This window comes from Leptinotarsa decemlineata, unplaced genomic scaffold, assembly GCF_025532065.1.
Source record: "Leptinotarsa decemlineata unplaced genomic scaffold, Ldec_3_MD MMD2_tig00026328_RagTag_RagTag, whole genome shotgun sequence".
NCBI classification, from domain to species: Eukaryota; Metazoa; Arthropoda; class Insecta; order Coleoptera; family Chrysomelidae; genus Leptinotarsa; species Leptinotarsa decemlineata.
In genome coordinates this window covers 10,711,269-10,724,054 of record NW_027412688.1, presented here as the reverse complement: position 1 = coordinate 10,724,054, position 12,786 = coordinate 10,711,269, and positions in this window count along the sequence as shown.

Below are 12,786 nucleotides of genomic sequence, written 5' to 3'. Positions count from 1 at the left end.
CTGAAATTTGCTTTCTTTCTATGTATATCATACCTATACCTAACTAGTCAAGTTTCGGACTTATGAACATTTATTTGTGAAAATGTCCCTTCAGAATGGTATTTCCATTCGGTATTTGGTAAGCAGGCCATGATTACTATTTGACAGTAGCGTTGTGACATTCTCCTAATAATATCGACATTTTCGTCACTTGCAGAAGTTGCAAATACCTTCAAAACGATAGAACAAAACTATTCAAACGAAGTTCTTATGAATTTGTTTATTATTTTTGGACAGTGTGACAAAATTATCAGCAGAACATGTAGAAAGTTCAATGAAATGTATCCGAATCTACCGCCAATGAACCTCAAGAAATGTATACGAATTCAGAACAATTTCAATGCATTTGGATCAACTTTAAAAGCACCAAGAAACTTGCCTCGACCCGTAACTTTCGAAGACAACCAGATTAATGTCTTAGCATATTTTCACGCATTTCCCGAGTCATCGATAAGAAGTGCTGAAGAAGATTTGGGTATAAAATATTCATCGGTTCAAAGAATCTTGCGAAGACATAAAATGCATGATTATAAATTCACCAAAATTCAAGCAATGAAGCCTCAAGATCCTCAACAGAGAGTAGAATTTTGTGAAATGTTGTTGACACACATTCAAGAAGATCCACTTTTTTCAAATAAAATTATTTGGAGTGATGAATCGAATTTTTTGAGAGAAGAGATTTTCAATAGAAAAAATCGTCATTATTGGTCCAGTGAAAATCCTCACGTCACAAAAGAAGCCGGATTTCAAGAAAAATTTAGTTTTAATGTCTTCTGCATGTTGATGGACAACAAATTGAGGTACGTGATATACGAGGAGTCATTAACATCCAGAAGCTACCTGAATATTTTGGAGAATACTGTAGACAGTTTCGTGGATAATCTGCCACTCGAAGATTATCGAAACTGTTGGTACCAACTAGACCGAGCTCCTGCACATTGCACAAGAGAAGTGAGCGCAGAACTGGATAGACTATTTGACGATCGGTGGATGAGGCGCTTGGAACCATGGAACTGGCCAGCGAGATCACTGAATTCTGAATTCGTATAAATTTCATTGGCGGTAGATTCGGATACATTTCATTGAACTTTCTACATGTTCTGCTGATAATTTTGTCACACTGTCCAAAAATAATAAACAAATTCATAAGAACTTCGTTTGAATAGTTTTGTTCCATCGTTTTGAAGGTATTTGCAACTTCTGAAGTGACGAAAATGTCGATATTATTAGGAGAATGTCACAACGCTACTGTCAAATAGTAATCATGGCCTGCTTACCAAATACCGAATGGAAATACCATTCTGAAGGGACATTTTCACAAATAAATGTTCATAATTCCGAAACTTGACTAGTTCGGTATAGTTACGATATACATAGAAAGAAAGCAAATTTCAGCAGCTTTCCGAATTTTCAATAATATACAGGGTGTTCCATTTAAAATAATCAAATTTCAGCAACTTTTCAAGCAAACGAAAAAACTGTATTTTTTTACCACCCTGTATTGAAGTAACGGAGATTAGGCTGACGTGTGGGAAGTGTCCAAGTATCACCTAACTCCAAACCAAATTTCGATATCATAGTACTTCTTAACTAAAAGATATCGGCATTTTCAAAAGTCATGATTTTCGAAGAAAAAAATTGAAATTAATTTTTATTTCGAAAACGGTAACAGATAGGTATAGGGAAATATCAAGAAAAGTTGTCGGGCAATCTTTGGAGATTCCAAAAATAATATTATATACAGAGTGTTCCATTTGAAAAATCAAAGTTGCTACTGCTTTCTAATAGAAGCGGCAACACCGCATTGTCGAAAATATTTTAGTTGGCTAGAGAATGTCCGAATATGCCCTCCATTAAATTTTCAAAGTGATCCGTTGTCTGGTTCACCAGAAACGTCTAATGTGCCATCCACCGTGAATTAGCCCGTATATACTTCATACGATCCTGCGATAATAGTTCATAAAAATTCATTAATTTGTTAAATATGGGTTTTTATAACTATTGCAAAATGAAATATCTAAAAATTGTTGATAAAATTTTTTTTCAATTAATATTTAGCTATCTTTCCGAAAAATCTTCGGACATTTACTTAAAATGGCAACCGAAAAATTAAAAATCTTCTCGATATTCTATGGTCTAGTTTTGTGAACCTAAATCTTTAGATGATGTCACAGGAAAAATATAATGGATTCAGGTCTGGAGATCTTGGGGTCTTACATACAAAGGAAACACCTACAACCTAGAACTCTGCCAATAATATATCACGTAATAGAACTGCCATTTTTTTCAAGGTTCCGCTCATTACATATTGAACTATTGTTTTTGCAGAACTCTTTTATTCATAATGCACCAGCTGATATGATCTTTCTAAATTTATATAATTTACAGCGATATACGAGTAAAAGCTTTAATAATTTGCCTGTAGTGCTTCCTTAAAAAAATCTGCTACGAGAAAACTCATTGACATATTCATCTACTTAAAATACCCTAAACCTCGTGCGTTATGATGAACGTACATTCATAAATCAAGGTGTATTAAAATATTTTTGTTCACAGTTGTTCGGAATACTTGGCATACCGGTACGAATGCTGAGAACGTCATCTCCAAGAGGAAGTTTTATTAATGGACTAATCTCGATTAGTTAGACGCTTATACTAACATAAATGCCAGAAGATCATTTAATAATGAAACTGATAGTCATGTGGTTTGTGAATGGGTTTGTACGTAATATCATTCCAGGAAAAAAAACTGTTTCATTACTATGATAATTATTCACTGCTTGCTAATCGAGTGTAATTAATAAAACAGAAGAACTTGGGAATTGTTTCTGATATTTGCATTCGCAATTTTTATTTATAATAAATCTGTTTTCCGTGCCTGCGGCCTCCACATACGACAACTCCCAAAGACTTGTGCGAGCTGAGGACTAACAAGGTCTTACTTTTAACGTGCGATTCCTAGCACGGAATATAATAATAATAATGATAATAACTTTGTTCACAATAACAAAATACATGTACTAAATTCCAATCATTAACAGATTTTCAAATAAAATAGTTCAGTCATTTAGGTTCTGGCGAACCAATCTATGACAAGTACTTGCAAGCAGAACGATTATAATTAAAGAATTTAATTAATGAATACTGCTAGCGAATCTAGTTTCGAAAAGAGAAAAGGAAAATGGAAATTTTAATATTCATTTCAAACCACTCACTGTTCTATATGAGGTATGTGTTAATTGCGTTAACCTAATTTTTTTTCTCTACAAGGGATCAATTATCACATGAAAAAAAGGTTCTATCGGTTTGAGAACCTACTCTTTAATGTTCTTCAAAAAGATATGTTTGCTATAAATAATTCTTATACTTTCTGGTAATGTATTGTATACTTTAGGTAAATATAGCTCAAGTAAACAATATAGTGCAACCTACCTTCCAACAGCTCCCCTTTAACAATATAGGTAGTTTGGGAGCTAACTAATTTCGTTACTCAATATTCATTTCTGATTATATAAGAATCACAATAACTATATAATATATATATATATATATATATATATATATATAATATATATATATATATATATATATATATATATATATATCTATTTATCTTTTGATTTATATATATATATATATATAATATATATATATATATATATATATATATATATATATATATATATATATATATATATAAAAAATCTAGAAAGGTTAATGCAGTCAAGCTGCTGGAAAATAATTCCATGAAAATCAAAAAATAAATGGATAAGTACTCTTTGATCATTCCCATATTGATTTCAATTTAAGAGCCACCGGTATACAGCTGTTTCAGCCTATTGGGCATCGTCAGTACCGGGCAGGCGGTATATATATATATATATATATATATATATATATATATATATATATATATATATATATATATATATATATATATAATATATATATATTGAATGATGCAACTAATTTTCTTTTATTTTCTGCGAGCGCTTTCGACAGCTGGTCGTACTGTCATCTTCTAGGCACTCCTCAAACTGAACTTGTTATCCTGTCGTCTGCCTCTTTATACGGTTCGAACAACTCAACTCAGGTATTACAGGTACTTTAGGTAAATTTGCCTGTATTTGTACTGCATCAGGTACCATTCTTTGTGTTAGATCTTCTCTAGGAGGGTGTATGATTTTGTTTGATATTCATTCATTGCAGTCCTCAAGTTTTTTTCCACATAATTTCAAAGAATTCGGAACCCATCTATTACTTTCTCCGCAATGCACAATGATTAGTCGGAATCCTTTGCAGGCATGTTAGGCGTACACGTTCTTGAACCATCAGTCTACCCTTTCTTGACTGTGTCGTGAATGTCATACCAAGTTTTGTCCAAATGAAAAATTTGCTGTTGTTCTTGTCTATATTTATTTATTTGCTATGCAATTCTACTATTCATCTGCTTTCCATAACTGCTTGACATTTGTTTATTATTTTGAATTTAAATCCCAGTTCATTTATTCAATTCTGAAGAGTTTTGTCACAGTAGCTTGTAGGAATCTCATTGCTTTTGTAACAGTCGAATATTGTTTTTTTTTTCGATGATTTTATTAGATGAACATCTAAATATTTTGGTAATCCTGTATTACATCGCGACTTTGGGTCATAAGGTTGGTTTGTAACTATTTTACGTACAGTTGAGAAAACCATTTCGGTCAAATCTGTAATAGTTTGTTTCCCTCGAAACCAAACTTGAGATGTAGATTTTTATATACATTGAAACATACTACTTGTGTTTTCATATTCAAATGCCACATTTTAAACAGATAACAAAAATTTCAACTAATTGTAACTGCACCAATATCGAATTTCAACACTCAAATCGCGATCAGTTCCTGAACCGAACAAGACGGCGATAACCATCCCCGGCATTCCCGATTTCTATTCGTTACCGTAACATGACTTCAAATTCAATTTTATGACTCTTCAGCCAATCATAAAACTCGTTCAGTAAAAAATTATCCAATACAAAACGCCAAGTCTACAGGAAATGGGCTGGAAATGCTATATTGGGGCTGTTCTTGTTTGAGAAATAAACCAATTTTCTCTGAAGGATTTTTTACATATTTTATAAAATTTTGCTTCGACTTCTTGTCATCCGGTGGTTTGTTTTGACAATTTTCTTCAATAATGATTTTAGATAGTTATTTGTTAAGGAAATCCTATTATTTCGATTATGAATACACTGACTCGTTCCTAGATGAAAACTGTTGGATTCGTACGTCAAACTATTCTACAGTAGGTGATTAACAAACTTAATTGAACAACTTACTTATTCTGGTAAAACTAGTAGATTTTGAATAACAATTATAACGCAATATTACTTCTAGGAAACCAGGTAAATTATGAATATTTTAATTCTTAGTATTGTATGAAAAAGTAAGTTTACCGGTGAGTGACTAACTTTTTGTTGTTCGCTTGAAAGGAAATTTGATTTCCAAAGATTTTAGCAGGTTTAATTTTTGTCTTTCATTTTCTATATGTCGTAGTTCACGGTGAAATCGTGGTTGATCTTCTAAAGTGTGGCAAGCATAGGTGAAATTGACTTTTTTTACTTCGAAACTTAGGTATATTATGTTCAGAGATTTTCATTTTGTTCTCTTTTGTTAGTAGTCTTTTTATTCTACCTGATGACTTTCATGTTTCAGTCCAACTGGTAGTGTTGTGAATGAAATTAATAGTGTGAGAACTGTATAACTATTATTATAGATAAATCTGTCTGAGTCTGTCCGTCACCACGCGATAACCTCAAAAACCACCGAACAGATTTTCAAACGGTTCTCATCAATGAACGGAGTGATTCAAAAGTAGGGTTTTATGTAATTCGGATGGAATATGAACATATCCATCAGGTTGGCGGTACTACCCGTGCAGAGCCTGGAAGTTTTCATCGGAAACGCTGTCTAATTCCATTAAGAATTCAATAATATTGCAATTCTCTGTAACCTTGCAATGGCACATACAGATGCTGTCCGGGCATATTATTTTAATTTTCATAAACATTCTATTGCTTAGAAACGTAACAATGACTATTGTTACTTAAGAGAGCACATAACACATAACAACCCCGGGTTCTGGTGCAGGTGTTTTCAGTTGCAGACCCAGGACAGAGATATCAACCTGCTTAGGGACCTATGCGACTGTATTGCGACTGTCATTGGCATTGCTTTATGTTTTGCCAAACAAACATTGAACACCAGGATGGCAAGAAGATTTGAAGACGTCTGGCAAAATCTTTCAGGATTGGCTCACTCCAAGGCGTTGATTTACCCTTCGAAGCTTCAAACCAAACAGTTCTTGGACTTCAGTAGAGGTGAACTACGATGTCTAACAGGCCTCCTTACAGGTCACTGTCGTCTGAATTATCATGTGCAGAGACTGTCGGAAGAAAGTGTGTGATGAAACAGCAGAGCTTTTATGCCTGCCCCGCTGTGGATCGAATCATCTGACCTGAAAGATCACTCACCATATGAACTAATCGGCTTCGTCAAGAAGCTGGGTTTATTTGGTCGAGTTTGAATAGGTGTGAGCCACAATGAACCCTTGCGTGTTGCGGTGGAGGGACGAATAGGCCCACTCACTGTTGACCTAATCTAACCTAACATAAGAGAGCGCATTGGATTTATTGATTTTTTTTTAATTTATTTATTTATCGGTCAAGTACCTACACTACAGAATTATTAAAAAAATCCCAAATGGTACATCAAGAAAGTTTCAATTGTTGTAACCAGTCAAGCATTAGAGTTCTGTTATGAACCCAACAAGTAAGATCCTTAATACACACATCGGAAAAGTCTAGGGATATTTTTATAACATACTAAATATCATAAAAAAAATGCATGAGGTCGTTTAATTTCGATTAAATTGGTACACTCGACCACCCTGTAGATTTCTATGGGTTGAACAAAGCCTGCAAAAACGGTAACTAATCTTTTATCAAGTTTTTTACAAACTGTAGGTTTTCGGCTAAAATGAATAATCTGAAAGTGTCGAGTTTGTACATTCTATGCAGTTCTTGCTCAGCAATTGAACTGGAAATATTGTGCTTTAACATGGAACGCCATCACTTACCATTGGCTGATATGAATAGAGCTGTAGGGCTTCTTCAAGGTGGCATGCGACAAAATGATGTAGCTCTTCGTTTGGGGGTCTCCCAAAGTGTTATCAGTCGATTGTGGCGGCGTTTCCGTGAAACTGGCAGTCCAGCCGAACAACATCCAGGGCGAGGACGCGCTACAACTGCAGTTCAAGATCGATTTTCGGTCTTAACCGCAAGAAGACAACCGACAATCACAGCACCTGAGTTGGTTAACGTGTTGCAGCAAAACGCACCAGGTAACTATTGGTCGTGATACTGTCAGAAATCGACTGCATGAAGCAGATCTCCACAACAGAAGGCCACTTAGATGGCCACCTTTGTCGAGAGGCAATCGCGGTAGAAGATTAGAGTGGTGTCAAGAACATCAAAACTGGGATGCAAATGATTGGGCCACAGTTTTGTTTACAGACGAATCCAGATTTGGATTTCATCCAGATTCTCGTCGAGTAAGACTGTGGAGACGACCTGGAAATAATGAACGTTTGAGACACGTCCAGGAAGTCCACACATACAGAGGTGGTACAGAAATGCAGTGGGGCGGAATCATGATCGGCGGCAGAACCGATCTCGTTTTTCCAAATCGCTCCCTCACAGCTCGACAGTACCTCGACACCATTCTCCTACCTATCGTCCGTCCGTTTGCTGGTGCTGTTGGTGAAAACTTCCACCTAATGCACGATAATGCTCGTCCACATGTCGCGCGTCTAGTGACTGACTGGCTCACCAACGAAGGAGTTGATGTATTGCCATGGCCAGCACAATCACCGGACCTGAATCCCATCAAGCATGTGTGGGACATGCTTCAACGAAGAATTACTCCGCATATGGGGAACATTCACACAACGTTTCAATTGAGAGAGCTTTTAATCGCTGAATGGGCAAATGTACCTCAACAAAACATTGACAATCTCATTTTGTCGATGCACGATAGATGTAGGGCCTTAATAAACCAGCGTGGAGGCCATACTTTGTACTGATTCCAATTTTATTGTATTTTGATTTTTTTCGGGGTGCCAAAGAAGAGCCATATTTTTTTTTAGTTTTGCTCATATGCGCACTCAGTATTTTTGACCATTTAATAAATTTTGTTGTAAGTTACATTCGTTTACGTCAACTTTTTTTTGCCTAAAGCGATCTAAAAAAAAATTATTGCCATTTTTAAAAATATCCCTAGACTTTTCCGATGTGTGTATAAACTATTGTAATTGCTTAAAAATAAATAAACCTATTTATTTTTTTATTAGTCCAGTACACCACAAACTATTGATAAAATACCAAATGGAACACTAAGGATCAATTAAATTATAAAACAAAACGTAATTATGTCATGTACATTACATAATTGTCCCAAAAGTCCAAAATGTTACATCAAACTGTTTAAAATCTGTTTTTCCGTTAATCAGCTGTCGCCCCCATACGAACGACAACTATCAGAAGTTGAGAAACTTGTTCGACCTAAGCACTAACGAGGTCTTACCTTTTAACGTGTGATTCCTAACACAAACAACAACAACATGTGCAAACAAACCCTAGAGTCAAGTTATTACTTCATAATAAATAAAGGCATGCATTTTCATTTGTCAAGTACTACATTAAGTTCAAATTAAAATAAAAAAAGACATGTACAAACACTAGAATAAGTTATGATCATTAAAAGAAATAATAAACGACTATTCAGAAGTTTAATAAACAATCTCTGGGTGAAGTCGTCTGAGTGCCATTTTTTTGAATTTTAAATATTACAAATGAAAAAGATCAAGTTCTGAAAAGTATGTTTTGAAATTTTTTTTACGCCTACAACTTATTGCCATTGTTGCCATAGTTAGTCTTGTGGAATCGCAACCCAAATGAAAAAATGTGATTGCTTCTTAAGGATCTTGAGTTAACAGAAAGCAGGCAAAGGTCATTTAAAATAACTGAACAATTGTAATGAAAGTTTATTATTCCATTCGAATTATATTTGTAATTTTCTGAAAAATCATGACAAGGAACTGTTAGGTACGACAGAGAGGACTGTTCGGTGGGACAAAGGACTAAAGATATGAGATATATTTTTTGCATCTTATCTTTTATTATTTTTATGCCTCAACATACAACAATGCTAATTTCTGAAGTTTTTTCAGAGAAAAAGTAAACAAAAAGATATCACGAACAAACTAGAACTATTTTGTACTCAACCTACTTATAATTCTTATATACTTATAATTCAATCATTATTATTGTCAATCAGTAAATGCTGTATACAGCATTGTAGTATTGAAATACTACTGATAAAATCATAACAAAATATTCTCTCCCCTCAACATATTATCAACCATGAAAAATAAAAGTAATTGCAAGAGAGATATACAAATAAACTTTCATCTTTTTTCATGAAGATAGGCACATCTACGAACAGAATGGATGTATGATTCAACATTTCAAAAATTTAAACGTGTGAAGACGTCAACCTCAGTAAGGAACTTTCGAAATATTCTCTGTCCTTTTAGAATCAGTTCAGGGCTATCCAGTTCCTGGATAACTTGATCAAACGACACGTCTAGGCCGTCGAGATTAGAATTTTTGCAACGTCTGTAAAACGTTGGGTTTTTTCTTCGGGTATCCAATGCCTGTACGTTTGCACAAGAGTACCAGGTACGCCTTTTATGAATGTTTATATTTGGTACGTTTTAGTGTTGAATAATTTTGTTTCAATTGTTTACTAATGAAGTCACTTAACACCGCTTTTTCGACCACTTCTTTTCTCTTTTCAAACTCATCTTACATTTCCATCAGCAAGTTAAGTGTGTCCCCAACATTCTTTGTGTTTTTAGCTTCAAGTTTTGCTGATTTTTTTATATTTTCAATTTTTCTCCGCAAATCTGATACGTTTTCCTCACCCGAACAAAAAACTGTCTCCCGACGCACTAACCAAGTTTGCATCCTCAAGAGATGATGATCTCCTGATTATGCTAACTTGATTAGAGGAGATCATCATCTCCTGATGATGCTGAAGATATACAGTGTTTTTGTTCTAGCCTGGGAAAAATAACGGTTTGATGTTGGGATGAAACTCCAGTAATATATTTATAAAACAGCATCCAATTTTCCAAAAATGTATTTACTGGTATAGGTATGTTGCCGATGTGATAGCTTGTTTATTCGTGAAAACATTAAATTCACAACAGAACTAGAAACCAATAAATCGAAAAATTTATTTGACCTCACAATTACAAACGTTAACAACATATAGGATTTCACAATTTATCACAAACCAACCTAAACAAGCACAACTACGAGGGTTGCCGTTTATATTTCGGGATTAGAGAACAAAAACAAATATTAATAATCGAAAATCACTTTTTATTGTTTTTTTAAATATTCCTATGAAGATCTATACACTTTTGCATGCGTTTGAACCAATTGTCAAAGCACTTTTGCACTCTAATTGAGGTATCTCCAAAACATGCATTCTGAATCCAGCAACCGCTTCTTCAGGTGTCGAAAAATGTCGACCTCTCAGTTTGTTTTTTACGTGCGGGAATAAAAAGAAGTCATTCGGTGCCAAGTCAGGACTATACGGCGGATGACTCATCAAATCGATGTTTTGGGTGCTCAAAAATGCAGTTGTTTGAGCCGATGTGTGAGAGCTCGCATTGTCGTGGTGAAGAGTGATCTGTCTTCGGCGGTTGGTTTCCTGATTTCTTGGAAGGCAATAGGCAAACAAATGGTTGTGTACCACTCAGAATTGACTGTTCTGCGTTGTTCTAGTGGTACAGTTGCGACATGTCCAGTTTTTCCGAAAAAACAGGCGACCCTTGGCTTGGAAGTGCTACGTGCGCAAACAACTTTTGTTGGATTTGGTTCACATTAAAACACCCCTACAGTCGACTGCTGTTTACTTTCGTGCTCATACGGGTAAATCCACGATTCATCACCTGTCACGATGTCATAGACGTGTTTCGAAGCACCGCGATCGTATTTTTTGAGCATTTCCTTCGACCAATCGACGCGAGCCTTTTTTTAAGCGAATGACAAATTGTGTGGGATCCAACGCGAACAAATTTTTTTTGAAAGTCAAATGTTTATGCAATATTGAATGTATGCTGGTCCCACTAATGCCTAAGGTTGTCTCAGTCTCACGATAGGTCACATGGTTTTTGGAACAACAACTGATTTTGGATGACCTTCACGAAATTCGTCTTGGAGTGAACTACGGTCACGACTGAATTCACCATACCATCGATAAACACTGGTCCTTGATGGAGCTTCATCGCTAAAAATTGAATTAAGTTCATACATGCACTGTTGCTGAGTTAATCCAAGTCGAAAGTTGTAAAAAATAATCGCACGAAAATGTTCACGATTTAATTCCATTTTTGGGCCGAGATGAATCTTTTAAGTTACTGTAAACAACACAAATAGCGCGCGTATGTCAAAACGTTCCGAGTACGTATAAGCTCAAAACTGTCCAACTTTACGATAGAGCTGTCAGTTGCCAGATTGCAACACTCGGGTTGCCAAATCCCGAAACATAAAAGGAAACCCTCGTATAAACAACCATTCTAATCACCCACATCAACATATATTGGCAGTTTGTTTGAAGGTGGTTGACAATGTTTCGTGGTGTATTTCATCAGTTCGGACTTCCATTGTCTAATATAATATAAATTGATTTGAAATTCCTGAAAAAAACAAACTCATTAGTATACCAAATGTCCTCCGAGAATTTTTTCAAGGAAATAAATCTGATAAAACGAACTACAGTGAATAACAATTTCAACCCGAATGCAATTCATTGCATCTTTGATGTGACACTTTTCAAACAAGCAATTGACCAAGTATACCTTCACATTGAATATAATACTCATCTTCAAAACACTCACATATACTGGAAAAGCATCAGATAAAATGAAAACACATATGATAAACAAAATATCAACATAGCATATAAGACTGGTATAGTCGAAGTAAACGATATTGTGCACATTTAAAGGTGGCGGCAGTCTCAAAGGCCAAAAAAAAAATCAATACACAGAAATAAACCCGCAGCGAACTAGTCCACGTGGACTGTAGACTTGGCAGTTCGTTTTGGATAATTTTTACTAACCGAGTTTTATGATTGGCTGACGAGTCATAAAATTGAATTTGAAGTCATGTTATAATGACGAATCGAAATCGGGGAATGCGGGGATGGTTATCAACGTCGTGTTCACTTCAGGAACTGATCGTGATTTGAGTGTGAAAATTCGATATTGGTGCAGTTAAAATTACTTAAAATTTTTGTTATCTGTTTAATATAGGACGTCCTTGGACAATTACTAATAGTAATAATGAGTGTGATAACAACGCAAACTTTTTCCAGTGTAGTGATTCCAATAGCGATGGTAAACAATGCGAAAAGAGATACCAGTGAATGAGATTCGGTTGCATTTGAATATTGAAACACAGAGAGTATGTTTCAATGTATATAAGAATCTACATCTCAAGTTTGGTTTCGAGGGAAACAATCTATTAAAAGCAACATCAGATTTGACCGAAATTCCTTTCTCAACTAGTACGTAAAATAGTTAAAAACAAACCTTATAAACGCATGACGCGATGTGATACAGGATTACCAA